Raw genomic sequence first — 21,144 nt, forward strand, 5'->3', positions numbered from 1 at the left:
GGAGATAGTTGAACTTTGTCATTTTTGGATTATATACTTGCATAAGAGGTGCATAGTGTTTCCGGATAACTCCTTCTACAGTGAACCATATGATGTCTTTACACTAAATCCATTGGATGTTGGATGTGTACGGATTGATAATTTAGTCTTAGATGCATGATTTTTTTTATTAGTTGTTAGTGGCTTTGAACTATCTGCCAGTAACTGCGAGTACTCTCAGATCTGTACTTAAGTGTCTTTTTGTTGTTTGGATGTACAAGTACACAGCCACGTCCACTTGTATTTGTAGTATTTGTATTTTTATCCATCTGATGAGTTGAGCCTCTTTCAACTGATTTTTATAGTTCGTTCTTATGTTGTACTGTTACACCACTGTCCCAGGTTAGGGGGAGAGTTGGGATCCCGCTAACATGTTTAACCCCGCCACATTCTGTATGTATGTGCCTGTCCCAAGTCAGGAGCCTGTAACTCAGTGGTTGTCGTTTGTTTATGTGTTACATATTTGTTATTAGTTCATTTTTTATACATAAATTAGGCCGTTAGTTTTCCTCGTTTGAATTATTTTACATTGTCATTTCGGGGCCTTGTATAGCTGACTGCGCGGTATGGCCTTTGCTCATTGTTGAAGGCCGTACGGTGACCTATAGTTGTCAATTTCTGTGTCATTTGGTCTCATGTGGAGAGTTGTCTCATTGGCAATCATACCACATCTTCTTTTTTATACATTGACCTATGTGCTCCCATGCTCAACTTTGTGTATTTTAAAATAACACTTTGCATCTGCGGGGGCATCATTTGTATCTCCCAGACACAATAATATCTCAAAGAAAGTCCTACATTGACTTTGTTATAATACAGTTACTTTAGAGTAGAGTGCGGGGGCATCACTTTGTCTAGTTAAAAATATCTTCTCCTCTGAAACTAATGAGGCAAATGCTTCAACACTTAATTTGAAAGTACCTTAGGGAATATAGTTTAAAAATTGTATCCAGAAATTTGATCCATCAACAAACATGGCAGTTGTTTCTAAAAATAGGACATAGGGGTAAAACTGCACTATTTGGCTTAAATCTCAAAAAGTAAAGCAGTTAGAACAAACTTCAATGGGTAAAAATTATCAGCAGGTCAAGATATCTCATGAAATTTTTTAGAAAAATCAGACCACCCACTTTAAAGTTATTGCCCCAGATACACAATTTTAGCGGGGATCTTTACCCATTTTTTGCATTTTTTTTTTTTTTTAACTAGAGAAGATACGGTATATCTTTAAATTGTAAAAGTATCTTGCAAAATAAGATCTACACATAATTCTAATATGACACGCTTCTTTTTTGCTTTGTGATAAAATTCTCAATTTTTCTGTACTTAGCGCAAACTGAGAGATGTACATATAAAATGCTTTTTCAATTTACCTCCCACATGAATCCTCAGGTATAGTAACCTATGTGCAAACACTATGTCCACTTCGCTGTGTTAAAATTGAAGGTAAAGAAAAAACTACAGAACTGTTTTTTCTTATTCTAATGCATAACAAAAAGAATTACCCGGTAATGCATTAGAGGTTGGAAAAGTGTGCAAAATTGAAATAAAATAAAATTCCACGGAATTCCATGAATGCACTTGTCGCATTAACGTCATTTTAAATCATGACGTCATACGAATGAAAACTCAAGCTGAAGATATTCCCTTACGAGTATGCTCCGAATTCGGATAATATTGCATTAAAATTGGAGTTTTGAGGTAGGTGTTGTTTCATTGCATATCATATTGCACTATTTGCACACTTATAGATTTAGCAAGTCAACATGGCAGCTCACTCTTTAGTTACGACATATCAACTGTATATTTGACGGTTAATAGTAGACAACGAAAAAAAACAAAATGTAGGGTTTAGAATTAGAAGGATTAAACACATTTTTTCTAGAGGTTTTTGTTGAGCCTGTGACATTTGTGTCGAGAAAGCAAAACATAGCGATCCTAGATTCTGTCTTGGGCGTTGGCGGTGTCAACATTTAGGTTCAGTCTGTGGTTAAAGTTTTTTTGACATCAATAACTTTGTCAAACCTTCATGGAATTTTGGACAGAAGCTTGTTTATGACCAAAATACAGTATCCAGAGCAAAATTTTGAAAATATTTATTTTCATTTTTCCGTATTTTACTGATAAATGGACGCTTGCTGTTCGGTGTGAGCCAAGGCTCCGTGTTGAAGGCCGTACTTTGACCTATAGTGGTTTACTTTTATAAATTTTGACTTGGATGGAGAGTTGTCTCATTGGCCCTCATACCACATCTTCTTATATCTATTAGTTTTTTTTACAAATAAACATTCAGATTCAGTCTGAGGTTAAAGTTTTTCAGTCATCAATAACTTTGTCAAACCATCAAGGAATTTTATGAAATTTGGACAGAAGTTTGTTTATGACCAAAACAGGGTATCCAGAACAAAATTTTGAAAATATTTATTTTCAGTTTTTTTCTGTATTTTACTGATAAATGGACTTAGGTTTTTCTATAGTTACCAAGTTGATACAGTCTGGGGTTAAAGTTTATTACAAGTCAATTACTTTGTCAAAGCTTCATAGAATTTTATGAAACTTTGACAGAAGCTTTTTTATGATTAAGAGGTAATGTCTGAGGCAAACTTTTGACAATATATTTTTTTTCTTTTTCATGATAGATAGACTTAGTTTTTTACAGTTAACATTTACAGACAGTCTGGGATTAAATTTTTTTTGACATGATAGATTTGTAAACCTTCATCGATTGTTATGAAACTTGAACAGAAGCTAATCTTCAATAACAAGAAACAGCATCTAGAGAAAATTTAAAATTTCTGTATTTTACTGATAAATGGACTCACTTTTTAAAGTCAATATTACACTTTTACACTAACAGTAGCAATAGCAGGCGAGACCCCGTACAATTTTTTTATGAAATAATTTATGCAAGCCATACATTTATTGGAAATGTTTAGCTTTATCTTACAGTGGGTTACCCGGGTAATATAGAACAGCCACACACACAGCACACTTATTTTCTCCTCAGTTTTTATACGACCGCAAAAAATTTTTGTGGTCGTATATTGGTATGACGTTGGCGTCGTCGGCGTCGTCGTCGTCGGCGTCCGGCGTCGTCCGAAGACACATTGGTTTTCGCACTCTAACTTTAGTTTAAGTGAATGGATCTCTATGAAATTTTACCACAAGGTTCAATACCACAAAAGGAAGGTTGGGATTGGTTTTGGGGGTTATGGTACCAACAGTAAAGGAATTAGGGGCCAAAAATAAGCATTTTTGTAACTTCCAGACATAACTTGTGTGTAAGTGTATGGATCTCTCTGACATTGTACCACAAGGTTCCATATCACAAAAGGAATGCTGGGATTGATTTTGGGGGTAATTGCCTCAAAATCTTAGGAATTAGGGGCCAAAAAAGGGGCAAAAAACAAGCATTTTTCTAGTTTCATGACAATAACTTGTGTGTAAGTGTATGGATCTTTCTGAAATTTTACTACAAGGTTCCATATCACAAAGGGAAAGCTGGAATTGAGTTTGGGGGTAATTGCCGAAACATTTAGGAATTGGGGGCCAAAAAGGGGCAAAAATAAGCATTTTTCTAGTTTCCAGACAATAACTTGTGTTCAAGTGTATGGATCTCTCTGAAATTGTACTGCAAGGTACCATACCACAAAGGGAAGGCTGGGATTGATGATGGGGGTAATTGCCTCAAAATTTTAGGAATTAGGGGCCAAAAAGGGGCAAAAAACAAGCATTTTTCTAGTTTCAGGACAATAACTTGTGTGTAAGTGTATGGATCTTTCTGAAATTGTACTACAAGGTTCCATATCACAAAGGGAAAGCTGGGTTTGAGTTTGGGGGTAATTGCCCTAAACGTTTAGGAATTTGGGGCCAAAAAGGGGCCAAAAAACACATTTTTCTAGTTTCCAGACAATAACTTGTGTTCAAGTGTATGGATCTCTCTGAAATTGTACTGCAAGGTACCATACCACAAAGGGAAGGCTGGGATTGAGTTTGGGGGTGATGATTCATAAGGGGGTTCAAAAAATTTGGGGGGGGGATTTTTTTTTTTTCCTTTTTTTTTTCTTTTAAAATTTTCCATTTTAAGTTGGTTATTTCTGATTTATATTTAAAAGCAAATAATAATGATATGGTAGGAGATACACACCAAACAGGATGTGTAAATTATTATATAATAAGTAATTTGCAATAGCAAGAAATTTTCAATTGCACAGTATTGCACAATAGCAAGAAATCTTCAATTGCACAGTATTGCGCAATAGCAAGAAATCTTCAATTGCACAGTATTGCGCAATAGCAAGAAATATCCAATAGCACAATATTGCGCAATAGCAAGAAATTGTCAATTGTACAGTATTGCGCAATAGCAAGAAATATTTAATTGCACAGTATTGTGCAAGAGAAGATACTTCGTATAAATTGCTTATTTCTTGACCAATTTCAATGGGGTTTTATTCTTGAATTCTTGGGGTTTTTTAATATGCTGAATCATACCGTGTTTTCAGTTTTTGGATTTTGGGCCCCGTTTTTAAATTGGTCCACATTGAGGTCCAAAGAGTCCAAAATTAAACTTTGTTTGATTTCATCAAAAATTGAATTATTGGGGTTCTTTGATATGCCGAATCTAACCGTGTATTTAGATTCTTAATTTTTGGTTCCGTTTTCAAATTGGTCTACATTAAGGTCCAAAGGGTCCAAAATTAAACTTAGTTTGATTTTAACAAAAATTGAATTCTTAGGGTTCTTTGATATGCTGAATCTAAACATGTATTTAGATTTTTGATTATGAGCCCAGTTTTCAAGTTGGTCCAAATCGGGGTCCAAAATTAAACTTTGTTTGATTTCAACAAAAATTGAATATATGGGGTTCTTTGATATGCTGAATCTAACCATGTATTTAGATTTTTGATTTTTGGGCCCCGTTGTCAACTTTGTCCACATTGAGGTCAAAAGGGTCCAAAATTAAACTTTGTTTGATTTCATCAAAAATTGAATTATTGGGGTTCTTTGATATGCCGAATCTAACCGTGTATTTAGATTCTTAATTTTTGGTTCTGTTTTCAAATTGGTCTACATTAAGGTCCAAAGGGTCCAAAATTAAACTTAGTTTGATTTTAACAAAAATTGAATTCTTAGGGTTCTTTGATATGCTGAATCTAAACATGTATTTAGATTTTTGATTATGAGCCCAGTTTTCAAGTTGGTCCAAAATTAAACTTTGTTTGATTTCAACAAAAATTGAATATATGGGGTTCTTTGATATGCTAAATCTAACCATGTATTTAGATTTTGGATATTGGACCATAATAGGTGAATGTCCAATTTAAAATTTTTAAGTTCTTGGACCACATTCATTCTGTGTCAGAAACCTATGCTGTGTCAAATATTTAATCACAATCCAAATGCAAAGCTGTATCAAGCTTGAATGTTGTGTCCATACTTGCCCAAACTGTTCAGGGTTCGACCTCTGCGGTCGTATCAAGCTGCGCCCTGCGGAGCATTTTATTTAAATTATTGTGTTTGTCCTATAAGAATCAAAATAATTCATGCAAGCCATATATTTGTTATCATTTTCACATGGCTGATAGAGAGAATCTCCAAGTTGTATAAATGATAAGCAAAATAGATTTACAAGTAAGTCAACCAAGCTGAAACTGCCAATTGACCCCTTATAAGAGTTATTGCCCTTGAAAGAGGATTTTTTTTTCGAACATTATTTTTTATTTGTTTAAAGAAACTATAATAGAGAGAAATTGTTATAGCAAAAATATTCAGCAAAATAAGATCCACAAGTAAGTCATAATGACCAAAATTGTCAAATGACCCCTTAAGAATTTAAATGCCTTTTGCCGCCTATTACCTGGAAAACTATTATATATAGTTAGAAACTGAACAGCAAAGATGATGAGCAATACAAGATCTACAAAAATGAGGAAATGATTGGATGACTCCTAATAGAGGTTTCTGCCTTAAAGGATGATTTTTTTACTTGCTTCATGGTATTATAAAGATCATATCCGTCATCCAACAGCTCTATGATAGATTTACATGTTGAGTGATCCATGCTGGGACCCCGACAGATCCATTTCCTGTATCAACTGGTGTCGGGCAAGAATGTCTATCTCCACTCTCCTTTTTTTGATGGTTATGTTATATAGATACAATGGATAAGCGTGGATTCTTGAGAAAGAAACCATGAGCCCGGAGGGCGAATGGTTTGTTTTTCATGAATCTACGCTTATCCATTGTATCTATAACTTAAACTATTGTGTTAATTAGAAAAAAAAACAGGATAACTTAAGAATTGGAACAACAGAGAGAATACAGGGACAAATCTCGATCTTTAACTCATTGATTTTAACCATGCTAACCTCACGGCTACCAACTCATACTATACGACTGCCTATTGTGTCTATATAAAGGTACAAGCCCTGTGTGTCCGATGAACCGATGTATATCAGATGATCATTTAAATATATAAAATAAACATCTATAGTGTAACCCATTGGTAGCCGAGAGGTTTCGTCGGTGTGTTGTTATCAGTCACACACAACAGATTTCAAGGAAGGGTTCGATTCCCAGTGAAGGCATATAAAAATTACAAAAATTAAGGGTAAGTTTTTAAATTAATTCCATTAGTGAACAGAAATCAGTAAATTAGCCAATTCAAACTTAATGAAATTAGGCACACAAAGGAAACAATTGAATATAATTTGGTGAGTCAATTTCAGCAGCAGATTTAAGAAGCGTTGATTCTAGAAAAAGAATCCACGGTAAATGAATAGGCTGACGTCACCACAATGGTTTAAAGACTGGATGAGTCGAACATCATACAATACTCCTCAGGGCATTAAATGGACATTACAGTCATGCCTAGAAGACCTCGACGTTGCAGACAATATCTGCCAGCTTTAACACCGCCATGAAGATTCACAAAACCAAGCAACCAGTCTTGAAACAACTGCAAAACAGAAGGATTGTACATTTATGCAAAAAAGACAAAATCTATGAGGGTTAACGCACACCAACTTAACAAAACCAAAGTGAGAGATGCTGATATTGAGGATGTCCGAGAATTCACAAATCTTGGAAGTGACATCAATACATCAGGAGGGACATATGAAGATATTCAGTCTAGAAAAAGAAAAGCACAACAAGCCTTTGCTATCCTTAAGCCAGTCTGTATAAGCAAAGCACTGATAACATACACCAAAATCAGGATCTTCAACTTAAATGTGAAATCTATACTTCTCTATGGGTCAGAAACTTGGAGACTAACAGCTGTGTCTACCAAAACATTATAAGTTTTCATGAACAGGTGCCTAAGAAACATTATTGGCATTAAGAGGGCAAACACCATAAGCAACAAAGAATTATGGAAAAGGACAAGACAGGAACCAATAGAAAGAACGATTACAACACGTAGATGGAAATGGGTTGGACACACGTTACGTAAAAACAACACAAACGTAACTATATAGACAGGCGTTAGATTGGAATCCTCAGGGCCATCGTAAAAGAGAGCGACCAAAAACCACCAGAGATCTAACTTCTGATCTACAGAAAATCGGAAAAACATGGGAAGAAACTAAGAAACTAGTCAAGGACAGGAAACACCGTTACTCCCAGAGTTAGATGAATCAGTTTGAGTATGACCACTATATTATCATCCAGATTCAGAGAAGAAACTGATCACCAACCAAAATCCTTTACCGTTAAAATAAAAAAAAACAAAAACAGATCGAATTATATTGTATGTTATGTACGCAACCTAGTAATGTTGAACTGGGGCTCTCAAGGGAAGTTTAAATCTTAAGCGTATAGATAGACAGTAGTCGTTGTAAATTATGATTTAAGGTATGTATATCTATGTACATACAAGGATGACCTAGATATTTAACACCATATTATTTTCTGTACGAAAAATTCACTACCCACTAAAGCGAGAATAAATGTAATTTATCATAGATTTCTATAGTGAAATTATTCATATCGATTGTTAGAAAAGGAGAAAGTGAAAAGCGAGGTAAGTTTTTAACTTGTTTTTTTTTTAATTCATGTGGCTTTTTACAAAAACATTTTATATAAAAGTGAATGTCCGTCGTGGATGGACCACGATATGAATGTTTTATAACCAAAGAATGTTTTACACAGTGGTGTTGCAATTTGTCAACTGTGTCACGTTCTCTGACGGATTCGAAGTATGCAGTTTATATTTACGTTGATTTATATATTTTGCGGGAAAATTTGCTTAAACGCCCTTTTGGTACGTCTGCCAATGGCAAGCAGATTTATGTATCAAAATTTTAAATCGCAACTAAAACTTGCTTTGCTCCTTATAATTCATTTTTTATGATCTTCCTTTTAACCTCTGTCATAAAAATTTACCTCTTAAAAATGGGTATTTCAAAGTTCTTATGATACTAGTAATTCAAACTTGTCGATAAACTATATCGTGAAAACTTTGCACGATGAAAATCAAGTCTTTATCATCAAGAAAATTGGAGTTTTTTTTTAAACCGAACAATTCAGCCCCTCCCCGTTATCGACCCCTCCGACGTAATATGTTCATCAAGATATCATAAAATAACTTATTTTTTACTATGACTTCACTTATTCAAGAAAATATTTATATGATGTAAGAATTATTGAAAAGTGAGATTCCTTTCAGGAAAAAAACCCTCCGCCATCTCAATACACAGCTTTACAGTCGGGTGCTGTCCCTATAAATATTGTAAACAACAACAATAACAATCTTACAAACAAAGCTCTATTGCAGTTCAAAATGATCCTCGAAACCTTTTCCCCAATTACTAAAATCTATAACACCAGGAATCTTAACTGGGATTCAGAGTGACTGTTACGACGTACTATATATTTGTACGTTTTGAATAAGATGTAGAATCTACAAAAAAAACGTTAGAGTAAATGAAATCGAAGTACATTCCCTCGTGTTAAAGTATCTAAACAGTTGATTGCAATACCCTTTACACAATTGCAAGTATTTCTCATTCTGTTCTTAAAGACAGATCGAAAGAGTTAGTAGTGTACTACTTTGTTTTATTAAATAGAATGATCAAAGTAGACACCAGTATACATATCTCTTGTTTAAGGGAGAAAAGGAAGACCTTTTTAAAAAAGACACTCTTGACTTATCCCAAAAGAAAGTTCTCATCAATATTATTTGATATGGAGGTGTTATTCAACAAAAATTTGGAACCAACTGTGCTCCTCCTCCCGACAAGTTGTATTCGTACATGTGAGTAATTCTCTACACTAAACATACGATAAAAGAGAGAGATTACTTTAATTTTCCTCATTTTTATGTAGCATAAAAACCTCTTAGCTGATACGATTCTCAAGAGCTTTCGATTGCTGTTAGGATTTATTATTAGTAAACGATCGAACATGGCTGCATTCAAGAAACTCATCAATTCTAAATGATGAAATAGAAGTTTTTTCTTTGAGAAATTTACGGACGCCATCATGATTTCTTTGGTCGTTTTAGATATGTTCCATTTGTTGTAGCCACGATCGCGTCTTATCTTGCTCGTTTGTGAATATCACTGGAATTTTACTTGACACGAGCCACATACCAGATATCTCTAGAGAAGTCTGAAAATTTCCCACTCTGCGGTTAAACCCTGGTTTTTGGAAGGCTTGGTATTGCTAAATCTTAAGTTTTCTAACATTTCAACAATGACTTTACCCCACATATTCAACTTATTTCGTGTATCTAGGACCAGAGAAAGTTAGCTTCAAAAAGAAAACAGTAGAAATTACAATCAGTTTAGCAATACTCCATATATTGGACGTTGACACTATACATATTCTAGGCATAGATGCTAGCCGTGCCAATTACTATTTGCTGGATGAGCCTTTTATGAAGCGTAATGTTTAAACAATTACCGTTCAAATACTTTGTTAACGTATTACAAAAGTTGATTAAGAAATAATTTATGGGGGCTTGAATATATCGTGATTTAACCACGGGTTGGCCCTTTATGACAAATATTTTACCCTGAGCGATAGCGAGGGGTAAAATATCGGCATAAAGGGACAACCCGTGGTAAAATCACGATATATTCAAGCCCCCATGAATTATTTCGATTCTAATAGGACAAATACGGCAATTGTTTTGGATCGAAGCGCTCTAGATGAAGGCATTATTTGCCGTTCCCATAAATAAACGCACTATTAAATTGACGTAAAAGACCGGAGCAAACTGAATAAATGACATGCTTAAACTATTTACAATAACATATTTAGATAGGTTTGGATGAATCTAAATGATAATTGTACTTATATGTCTTATATGTATACAAAAAATGGCTTATATAACACTTTTTTTGCATCGTTTGTTTACGTTTCCTTGTTGTGATGATTTTCGGTTTCACAAGCGTGTATTTTCCCGTAAAATGCTTATATTCTTACGTCATCGTTCTATGACGTCGGGTAGCTCATTCATAAAAAAAAAATATGACGCGGGAGTACGATTGGAACAGCCTAAACAATATATTCATATTTTACCACGGGTGTGTACTCAAAGCGTTTGAAGAACGTCATGTTAGAATATTTGTTAACGTATTGCAAAAGTTAATATTTGTTAATAAATAAATTTGGTGTATTTACTGTCTTCTGATTGGTTAAAAGAATTACCTTTATTTTCAATGTTGTCAATTTTTATGGCGGCCACTCTGACGTTGTGTATTCATACGCCAACATGTGTGTACGTTGTTATTGTTAATATAAATAATATAAAAAGGTCTTTGAGCCTTATTTTTGATAGAAATTTATTTATAATGAATGGCCATAATTTATTTTGAATTTATTGAACCATAAAATTAATTTTTGACTCTCCACATTTTACATAATCCGCTTCGCGGATTATTCAATGTGAAGAGTCAAAAATTAATTTTATGGTTCAATAAATTCAAAATAAATAATAGCCATTCATTAAACGTATTGCAAAAGTTAATATTTGTTAACGTATTGCAAAAGCTAATATTTGTTAACGTATTGCAAAAGTTAATATGTGTTCGAATAAGATACAAATTATGTCTGATTTTGAATCATCTAGTTCTTTTGTAGGATATCTTAATGACCAGCTAAGATGGAGATATATGGAATCAAGTTCACTAAATCCATGCTTTTTGCAATTATTGCCATAGAGATTTTTAACTATGCGTTCTTCTTTACCTATACCCCTTGGTATTTCCTGACGACACACAGATATTTCTTAACGGCCATAGTATGTGATGCTGTCATTGTAATCATACTTAAATTCATCAAAGAGTAAGTGATAAACTATAGATAATTCAAATCTAAGTATTAAGATTATCAAATTGTAGTGTCAGAGTCGTCAAAGTACTTTTACAGCCTACATTGTCTTATCAAAAGGTTTTATAGGTTATATTTGACAGAGCATGAAACAGGGGGAAAAATCTAATTTTTAAATAAAGGAAAATGAGAGTTGCGTTAGTAATAGTTTTGAACTAAATATAAATTGAAAGAAGGGAATCGTCATTAAAACTGGTCTTAATATACAGACCCAACTATACATGTATTTCTAAACTTTATGGCTTGCATTTCAAGGGCCAAACCATTTTATATCAATGGTTTTAAGATATTTGATAACCCCCCCCCCCCCCCAAAAAAAAAAAAAAAACAAACAAAAAAAAATCCCCAAAAAACCCAACAAAAACAAAAACAAAACAAAAACAAAAAAGCTTAAAGAAAAAAAATACTAATTCGGTACAGGTGCATGAGATAGCTAGGATACTTCATGTGTACCTTTATTTTCATACTTTGTTCTGCTATAGCTCCCTTTTGTAATCAAGTTACCATGTTATAACTTTATCAAACCTAAAAGTATGTTGAATTGTTTTTAAACCGTGTTAAAATTTTTAGTTGGATTGATTGCAAACGGAGAGCAATTTAAATTTTGAAAATATAACTGAGGAAAATACTATATACATAAGGATGACTTTACCTTCTTTTTCTTTTTAGTAATAAATGGACAATCAAGTCGAGAAAGGATGCGGCAAAAATGAGTTTCTGGGCGACTTTATTTTATGTTGGACTTAATGCACCTTATGTTGTATCTGGTCCATTCTCTGCAGTTTTCTACAGTGTTGAATTTATTCATAAATTTTGTATGAGTTTTGTAATTCTTTATGTATTGGACATCTGCAAAAAATACGATTAAATCTTAACAAAAGTTGGAAGAATTGTCATATTATATCGAAATGAGGAGATGTAGTACAGTAACGTAAATGCTGGTCATGTTTCTGCATTAACATTTAAAAATAAATAATATTTTTTTCTTTTCTGTCGTGCCGTTTTGTCTTTTTGTAACCAGTGGATGTATGTTTTATATCGTGTGTACAGTTTAAATTTTGAAAGTCTTCTTTTTGTTTAGGATCATAGCAAAGTAATTTTAAAGCTTTCATCGTGCATTCCGTAATTAAGTGTTTTACATTTCTTCGTTAAATGGTTATATTTCTTTTATATTATTAGTTTAAGAAATATGATCATAGTTTGCGTTTGAATACATAATTTAAATCATAAAATTTTTAACGAAATACAGGTAGAAAATTCTGTTTATCATATCAAAATAAGAAAAAAGCAAAATTCATTACACAGATAAAACTGACAAAAAGATTAAATACTATCGCAAACAAAAGTTTGTTAATTTTACAATGAATGAAATCAAGTACTTGAAGTACTTTTGTTTGAACAAGGATCTTGGCCTTACAGTGTAATATGTGTATAAACGCTCCACCCACGTACGCTAGCCAAACAATCAATCACTCCATTAACCATCGATTTTGACACAAAAGCCTCACTCAAGATTTGTAAACAGCAAATAAAGCAGAAACCAGATCGCGATTGTGGTAAGTGAAATAATACTAAAACTGATATATACAAGGAAATCATAAATTTAAGATTTTATAGCAGTAAAATGAAAAATATAAGAAAATTATTTCAAAAGTTGCATTGTATCATTACTACTTCTACAGTAAAAACATGCTCACTTGAATCTTAGAAAACAAAACTACGAATATTGTATTCTTATAAACATAATGTTACAGAGGGAATTAGTATATACAATTATAATACAATAATAATGCATGTGCAAAAATTTTGCAAAAAAGACAGTACACTAAATTGTGTTTATCTCTTTTCAGTCTGTTTTGCTACAAATAGGAAACAAAATGGGAGAAATCAATATTCGCTTCAGTATGTCCATGATAATAGCCATTGTAGCTGTAGAGATCATGAACACATTATTTTTTACCCACTACACACCATGGTATCATTACATCGGACATAGATACTTATTTACAGCCATTATATGTGACGCCATTGTTGTTGTCATTCTAAAATACATAAAAGAGTAAGTTCTAAAGTTTATATTTTCAGTTCCCAAGCTTATTTTAATGAAGTATTAATTTACTAGTTTATAAGTTTACATGCATCCCTCTGTTGGGTTTCATACATTTTACTGATTATCATAGTTGTACTCCACATACACTATTTATGAATTTATTCTGTAGCTACTTGATCGAGTTTAAAATTAAGAAAACATATGCTGACTTGAGTTTCACAGTAACGAGTATTCGGAATAGATTTAGCTATACTTTTTTGATAAAAAATGTTATAAAATGACCGCCTCTCTATTTTAGCAATAAATGGACGATACGGAAATGGGAAGATGCCGCTACACTCAGTTTATGGATTGCTTTGCTGTATGCTGGATTTCATGCTCCTTATGTTGTATATGATCCATTTACTGGATCACATTTCATATTGACTGTGTTCCATAAGTTCTGTATGAGCTTTGTCATTCTTTATGTGTTAGACCACTTTAAACGCTATGATTAAAACGTTATATACTGACATTATATATAAATATAGAACATAGAATGTGTAGACTGGCATATTACATTTAGTTTTTTGTTATTGTGTAATATTATTTTTAGAAATAAATTTATCTAGTGATATATTGTTGTTATGATTCACATGAGTCCCGAGAAACATAGCAAATACCGTTTAAAAACATTGGAAATCTCAAAATTAGAGAGGATCAGAATTAGTTTCCAGCATCTCCCCAACATAGATCCACAAATGCCAATGTGTTCACAGTAGGTACTAATACAAGTGAGTGTAAATAAAAGGATATAAGCTATTTTTCAAATGTATGTCGACAAAATTAACATACACAAAAAAGAAATAAAAAACACACACACTCAAAGAAAAAAAAGTGACATATATTATTGTTTAATTGAATAACAAAAGTACTTGTTTAATTCAATTGTATCTTTTAATTTTCATTTGGAAGGTAGTCGGAGAAAGTAAAACTTCACGTTCGAGGAAACATGCATTTTTATGCCTTTAAGGGGAACAAAGCTTTAACAAAAGGCCCAGTTGGAGTTAAGTTGTCATGGTTAGGTACAAATACAATACTGGTGTTTTCTTCTGAAAAACTTCACCAGGATCTATCTTTGAACAATTTGTAATAATTTCCTCTGTCAATAAAAATGAAATACTTAAATTAATCTTTGTACTATATAAATTATATTTATTTTAGTACAACGTCAATACAATTCAGTATAACTGTTCAGTTTTCTGTTGCTTTCTGTCCAGTCTTTTTTTTGTGGAAACAAAAGAAAACGTATAAGGAAACATCTTACTTATAACATATTAACAAATTCATACATGTATCACTGAGTAGAAAATGTGTATTAGCTGATTAGTGTGTAGACAAAATGGGAATTTGTCGTTCGTCCTTACATTTTTTACAGGCTTTAGGGAAGGCTTGACGCGTAAAAAGTGTTAAAATCGAGCCAGAAGTTTTCTCGATTGTCGGGCAAGTTGTATACAAATTTTGAAGTTTCTCGTGGTGAAAATTCTCTCCATTATTTCACACATCTCTTTGACGATGATATAGAAAAGCGCCCCAAGAGCAGCAAATATCGACCTATTTTGATGTGATATTATTTCCTTGCATTTTATTTCAATTTAACTATTAACAGTTTATTTTAAAGATTAACTGTGTAAACACGAGCTCAATCAGTTTAATACGTACGAGCTTTTTAAAAATTACACCAATCTAGGTTTTACTGTAATCAAATCCCAGCGTTTGTAAACAAACAGCTGACCTATATAAAATAGCATTAGGACCACCAGTACACACTGTAAAGTATCGTAAGTATACATTTTTCATATGAAATACTTTGGAAACAGTTAAGTTCATTTTCTTTTTTGCTACTTTGAAAGGAAATACAATGTGTAATATCTGAAGAGTACAATGATTTGCATTTGTTTGTAAACAAAGATATTATCGACCGAGGGGAATGTCGAAACGTCAGTGATTTTCAATATATTTATGTAGAACATGAGTAGCTGATTTTATAGGGAAACTAAGTCAAACAATCTGCTGGTCAAACTAATTATTATTTATTTATTTGAATAACCGATCGTAAAAGAGAGGCGAAAGAAATCAAAGGGCAAAAAACGAAAAACGATGAAATTAATAGGCTCAATTTAGTACATAATTCTATATGAATGGATTTTACATATGTGTAATTTGTTTTAATCAATGTGTTATGTATTGCTTTGTAAGAGGTGAGACGTTAATAATTATTGTATTGTATATATTGTATTGTATAGAAATACATAAAATTCAAAAATACAAAATTACAACTAAATAATCAATACTTTCTAAACAAGATATTGATATTTATTATTATGATGGTTTTGTAAAACATTATTTCTAACTTTCAACAATTCAGAAATGTAATTTGAACATATCTTTGATATTATTATTGACCCAATGTTTAACAATTTTAACTTTATGCTATCATTATGTATATTTCTAAAATTTGGGTAAAATTTAGACAATTTTGTCACAATAATTCTGTTTCCTTTTGATATCTAAGGCAATGCAAACAACAGTACACAAAACACAGCACAGAAAATCAAAGACCGAGCAACCCTCGTAAGGTGTTTATTTTATCAATTGAACTCAATTGTCCCATTTTTCTTGATTGGGTTCGCTCATTTTGGGGTAGCATATAAATTATAACACTTATCTCCAAAGTAAATAGCTTAATTTTTTTATTATTTATTCAACTAGATAAACTGAAGGAAACTTGAATGATGGAGTTGAGGGTTCAGTTTAATGTTGCTATGGTGATAGCTGTGATTTTTGCGGAGATTTTGAACGAACTTTGGTTTAACCGTCACTCACCATGGGGCAGACGATTTGATGACAGATATCACATTAACTCGGTTCTGTGTGACGCAGTTCTGGTTGTGCTCCTCAAGTACATTATTGAGTAAGTACTTTTTAAAATAAAAAAACAACGTATAGTGGCATATGATTTTCGAAAATAATAGAAGATGAATATTTTTACAATTATTAACTTCAAGTTGTCTTTTATATTTAGGTCCCTTTTGGTTTTATGATTTATTTACACATCATTAACTTGAGTTTTAGCGTTCCTGGTGAAGATTAATCTACAGAAAAACGAACTATAACTACTATAAGAAATATATTCATCCAGTACAACCGAGTACCTGTGGGTTAATCCAGAATAGGGCTTCGGACGATCCACATTTATAATTTAGTGTTATTTTCACCATCAAGGACGTTTTTATTTACGTTATCTCACCAAGTATAAAGTTGCTACTTGGGTGCACATATATCATTCCAATCTATGACATGCATACAATTTGGTGCAAAACAAGAAAAATCAAGAAATTTGACAAAATATACAAATGTTGACACACATTCATTCGGAACATGCATGAACTATTTTCCATTGCACGTTAAGCAACCAACAATCAATCAAATCTATCAAATATTGACATATGTTTCGGAGTTTAGTGTGACGTCCAGTTTCGCTGAACTAGTATACATTATTGCTTAGGGACCAGCTGAAGCCCGCCTCCGGGTGCGGGATTTTTTCGCTGTGTTGAAGACCCATTGGTGGCCTTGGTCTGTTTTCTGCTCTTTGGTCGGGTTGTTGTCTCTGACGCATTCCCCGTTTCCATTCTCAATTTTATTTTATGCATGGTTTGTTGCCACGGTTACTCGTTTAATGTGAAAATAAACATTATTTTCTAAACACCTTGTAGAATAGTAAAGTAAGGACAAATTCAAGTTATGGATGGTAACTTTAGAATATGCACTAATATTTGGGCCTTATTGCCCGACTCCTTTGAACTTATCATATTGCCTTTTAGAGAAAAGTACAATCTGATTAATATACGGCGGATCCTATGTCCGCTGCGCCTACCAGTAAATAAATGACCGTGAAGAAGGTTCTGAAATGAACTGTAACGTGACAGTAATCTATTATATTACTGTTTGCTCAACATAGAAGCAGGATAACCATATAACAGGAGACTCTATTTGCATACATACTGCTATTTGATCAATATTTAGCTGATTGCAGAATAAAGCATTCTTGCGTCGGTAAGTAAAATTGAACTATTAAAATAACTAATTTCAGTGCTAAAATAACTACCATGACATATCAAATGTTGGTATTCTTGTCTTGTTTTGCTGCAATTCTTATGAAGTCCATTTTACTTTTCAGATTTGTTTGGGTTGTTGGACGATGGGAAGATGCTATGATGCTGTCCTTATTTCTGGCGGGAATTTTCGCATGCTTAGAAGCACCAAGATGGCACTTAAACCATGGGGATGTTATGGGAAGGTTCTTTAGTTACTTGATTCATAAATTCCTTCTCATGTTTGTGATGATTTTTGCTCTTATATATTTTAGATATTTAGGTTAGATAATCATAATGGTAGTATTATTTAATTATAGCTTGTTACGTAAATACGTATTAAACACTCCATTTCATATGTATGTAATACTGACACTGTAATCATAGCAATAAACATTTTTTCGTAGATTTCTTTCTTTCTTGACAGAATATGTAATCATATTAATCAAATAACATAAAAACGAGACGAACGATGGCGTTGCCAGTCTCTTTTGAAGTGTTTATCTGAAATTGTCATAGTTTTAATAAATGTTGATGTAAGGCATGTTTTTGCAACCCTTCTCTAGTATTTTAACCATAAGAGAGTTGAGAATCTTAAGTTCCAGTTAAGATTTTCACCAACCGGATTCTACCGGAAAAGAAGGTGAATATCTTAAGGTCATTTGTAAGACCAATTGACATCTAAAGAGGAGCAATAATCTGTGAAAGCTCTAAAAGATTCAGATGCACATATGAAATAATTCGAATGAATCAAAATTAATAGAAGGAGATGTGAACCAAACGACCCCAAAAAATACAATAAAGAATGGCTCTATAGGCTAACATTAGGTCATTAACAAATATAGACAATAAAGAATGGCTCTATAGGATAACATAAGGTCTTTAACAAATATAGACAAGTATCTGCTTTATTTCAAGCTCTTATTTACCCTCATACTAAAGACAGTTGTGAAGAAATATCAGATACTTTTGACTGGTAAATTGAAATAAAGTTTTCTTTAGTTCTCAGTCCTTTTAATCTCGATCAGTGAACGTATAAAAACATACAAGAAAACCTATTAACTCAATGGATAGCAGTGACTGTTATACATAATTAAAACACACGAACAAACACAACAATATTATACAATTTCAAAGAATGCTTGCAGTTAAAAGTCAAAAGTCCTTAACCTGCTGGTAGGAAATCATACCGCCCTATCTGATACCGGTGGCTACAAATTTCACAATGTAACATCATAAACATGGAAGAGACAAGAACTTTTGCAATGTCCAGAAACAACGTGTACAGAATTTCAATGCAGAAATTTTAGTCTTGCTTCAAAAAATTGAATTAGCGACTGATGTTCCACCAAAAAATACCAGACGCGACTTTCGGATTCGGAACAAAAAAAAAAAGAAAGTCTATTTAGCCAGTTACAGTCCGATGTCAAATCACAAGGTAAATGTTTTATTATAGATTCTAGGAAGCGACGCAACATGACTACATACTTATATCATAGGTTTGTTATAACCACTGAATTACTTCGCATTGTCGTCCTTTGACCAGGAAAAAATCAGTACATCATATAAATAAGAAGAGGTGGTATGAGTGCAAATGAGACAATTATCCATCCAAGTCACAATGTGTAAAAAGTAAACAATTATAGGTCAATGAACGGCCTTCAACACGTAGCCTTGGCTCACACCGAACAGCAAGGTATAAAGGGCCCGAAAAAGACTAGTGTAAAACAATTCAAACAGGAAAACCAACGGTCTAATTTATATAAAAAAAACGAGAAACACTTATGAACCACACCAACAAACGAAAACCACTGAACAACAGGCTCCTGACTTAGGACAGGTGCATACAAATGCACCGGGTTTGAACGTTTTAACAGGCGCCAACCTTCACCCTAACCTGAAACAGTGGTATAACATTACAACATAAAAAGACACACAATAAAATATCAATTGAAATGGCTTAACTCGATAAAAAAGACTACACAAAAACAAGTAAATATACACTGAACGAATAAGTTTGATCTATATGACACAATATAAATAAAAAAGATGTTTCAATGTCAAAAAGACAACTTTAACCTAGGACAAAATAGCGTTAAATAAAGTAACGTACACAGGTAAATTTAAACATAATAATTTTGTTGTTAGGAGTACAGAAACATTTTTTACAAAATAAATTTGTTATTCATAGTACGAGTACAGAAGTGAAATTTTTTTTTCATCATACTAAATACTCATCAAATGTGGTACATATTAAAAAAAGTAAGACGAGATATAAAACAATATAAGTAAACATTGAATAACAGAAAAAAAACATTCGAAAAGAATACAAATTTAGTTATGTTTTAATTTGTTGATGACAAAATCGATGTTAGTTTCAATGAAAACAATATTCAAAAACTTATTACAACATTAATAAGATAACCTTTACTAATAAGTTTGTTTAAAGGTTCGATAAGTTTACACGAATCACATAGTGATTTCCGCGCTTTTGGTACAATATTACCGTTAAATTTAGGATGTGAAATACCATTTTTAATAAGTTTTCTACAGGTACAGCCAAATTTACTAATCAAATCTTTGTATCTATGAAAGAATTTAATAAATGTTTTAAGTAATTTGTGGTAACGAAATCCCTGACTTAATAATTTACCAGTGATACATTGATTATGTTCGTTAAAATCTATGACATCACTACACACACGGGCATAACGAACGAGTTGGGATTTATAACACCGTATGATGGAGCCAAAGGAACATCACCGTCCAAAAAAGGAAAATTAACAATAGGGAATGAAAAATCGTCTCTTTTGTCGTAAATTTTCGTATGGAGTTTCCCTTTAGAAATTGAAATGTCTAAATCTAGAAAAGGACAACTACTGCTGTTTATGTTAGATTTATTTAAAGTAAGTTCCTTTGGGTAAATTTCGGTAGTATATTTAGAGGATTCTGGATTATTTAATGAAAAATATACTGTTATATTAAGTAGCTTGTTCAGACCTGTTAATAGCTGCCCAAAAAATGTGACCATTAGATAAGTCAAATAACACACCCGACAAGATAATGTTATTCATGAAAGTCATTCCACAGGTGCTGCTGGAATGTATACTTTTGTGCCGTTGGAAATCGGATGAAAAATCGACCAATAGTATCGAGATGTCAGGCGTGCTGTCGGACGGTCTGGAAATGTGGGTAGATTTTTCGTGTAATAAACTTCTACAGTTATAACCCATATCCCTGAAACTTCACAGAAAAGTTGTTTGAACATGTTTTCCCTATGTTCTCAAATTTTTGAACTAAGTTATTTTTCAGTAAAATTTAATTAAAGACTACATTTTTTTTATCAGCGCGTCCTACATTTCTCAAACTAGACATCTAAAGCTACAGAAAGTGTGCACACCTATTTGAGATGCGCACCTCTCAACATGAATCGTGTTAAGATTTTCTATCCCCATTTTTACCATTCGTTATATTTCCATACATTTAAATCATTATAAAGCAATCTTAAGTTAGAATTAATTTTCCAAAATCAATACTCGAATGAAAAATCAAAATGTTTATATGATTTTAACCTCAGTCAGC

At 32.7% G+C, this 21,144-nt stretch overlaps 1 protein-coding gene across 4 annotated transcripts in view; it reads left to right on the forward strand.

The window, feature by feature from the left end:
- LOC127709649 (uncharacterized) overlaps positions 1-21,144 on the forward strand; it is a 479,059-nt gene that overhangs the window by 201,268 nt on the left and 256,647 nt on the right. The window contains exon 16 of one of the 4 annotated variants that reach the window (XM_052215315.1): positions 3,519-5,551. The exons of 2 other annotated variants lie outside the window; for them this stretch is intronic. The gene's annotated coding sequence lies outside the window, so the exon portion shown is untranslated. Of the gene's footprint in view, positions 1-3,518; positions 5,552-21,144 lie in introns of those variants that run through there. One more of the 4 variants, XM_052215366.1, reaches the window with a different exon arrangement.

The sequence above is a fragment of the Mytilus californianus genome, unplaced genomic scaffold (assembly GCF_021869535.1).
Source record: "Mytilus californianus isolate M0D057914Y unplaced genomic scaffold, xbMytCali1.0.p SCAF_1, whole genome shotgun sequence".
Lineage (NCBI taxonomy): Eukaryota > Metazoa > Mollusca > Bivalvia > Mytilida > Mytilidae > Mytilus > Mytilus californianus.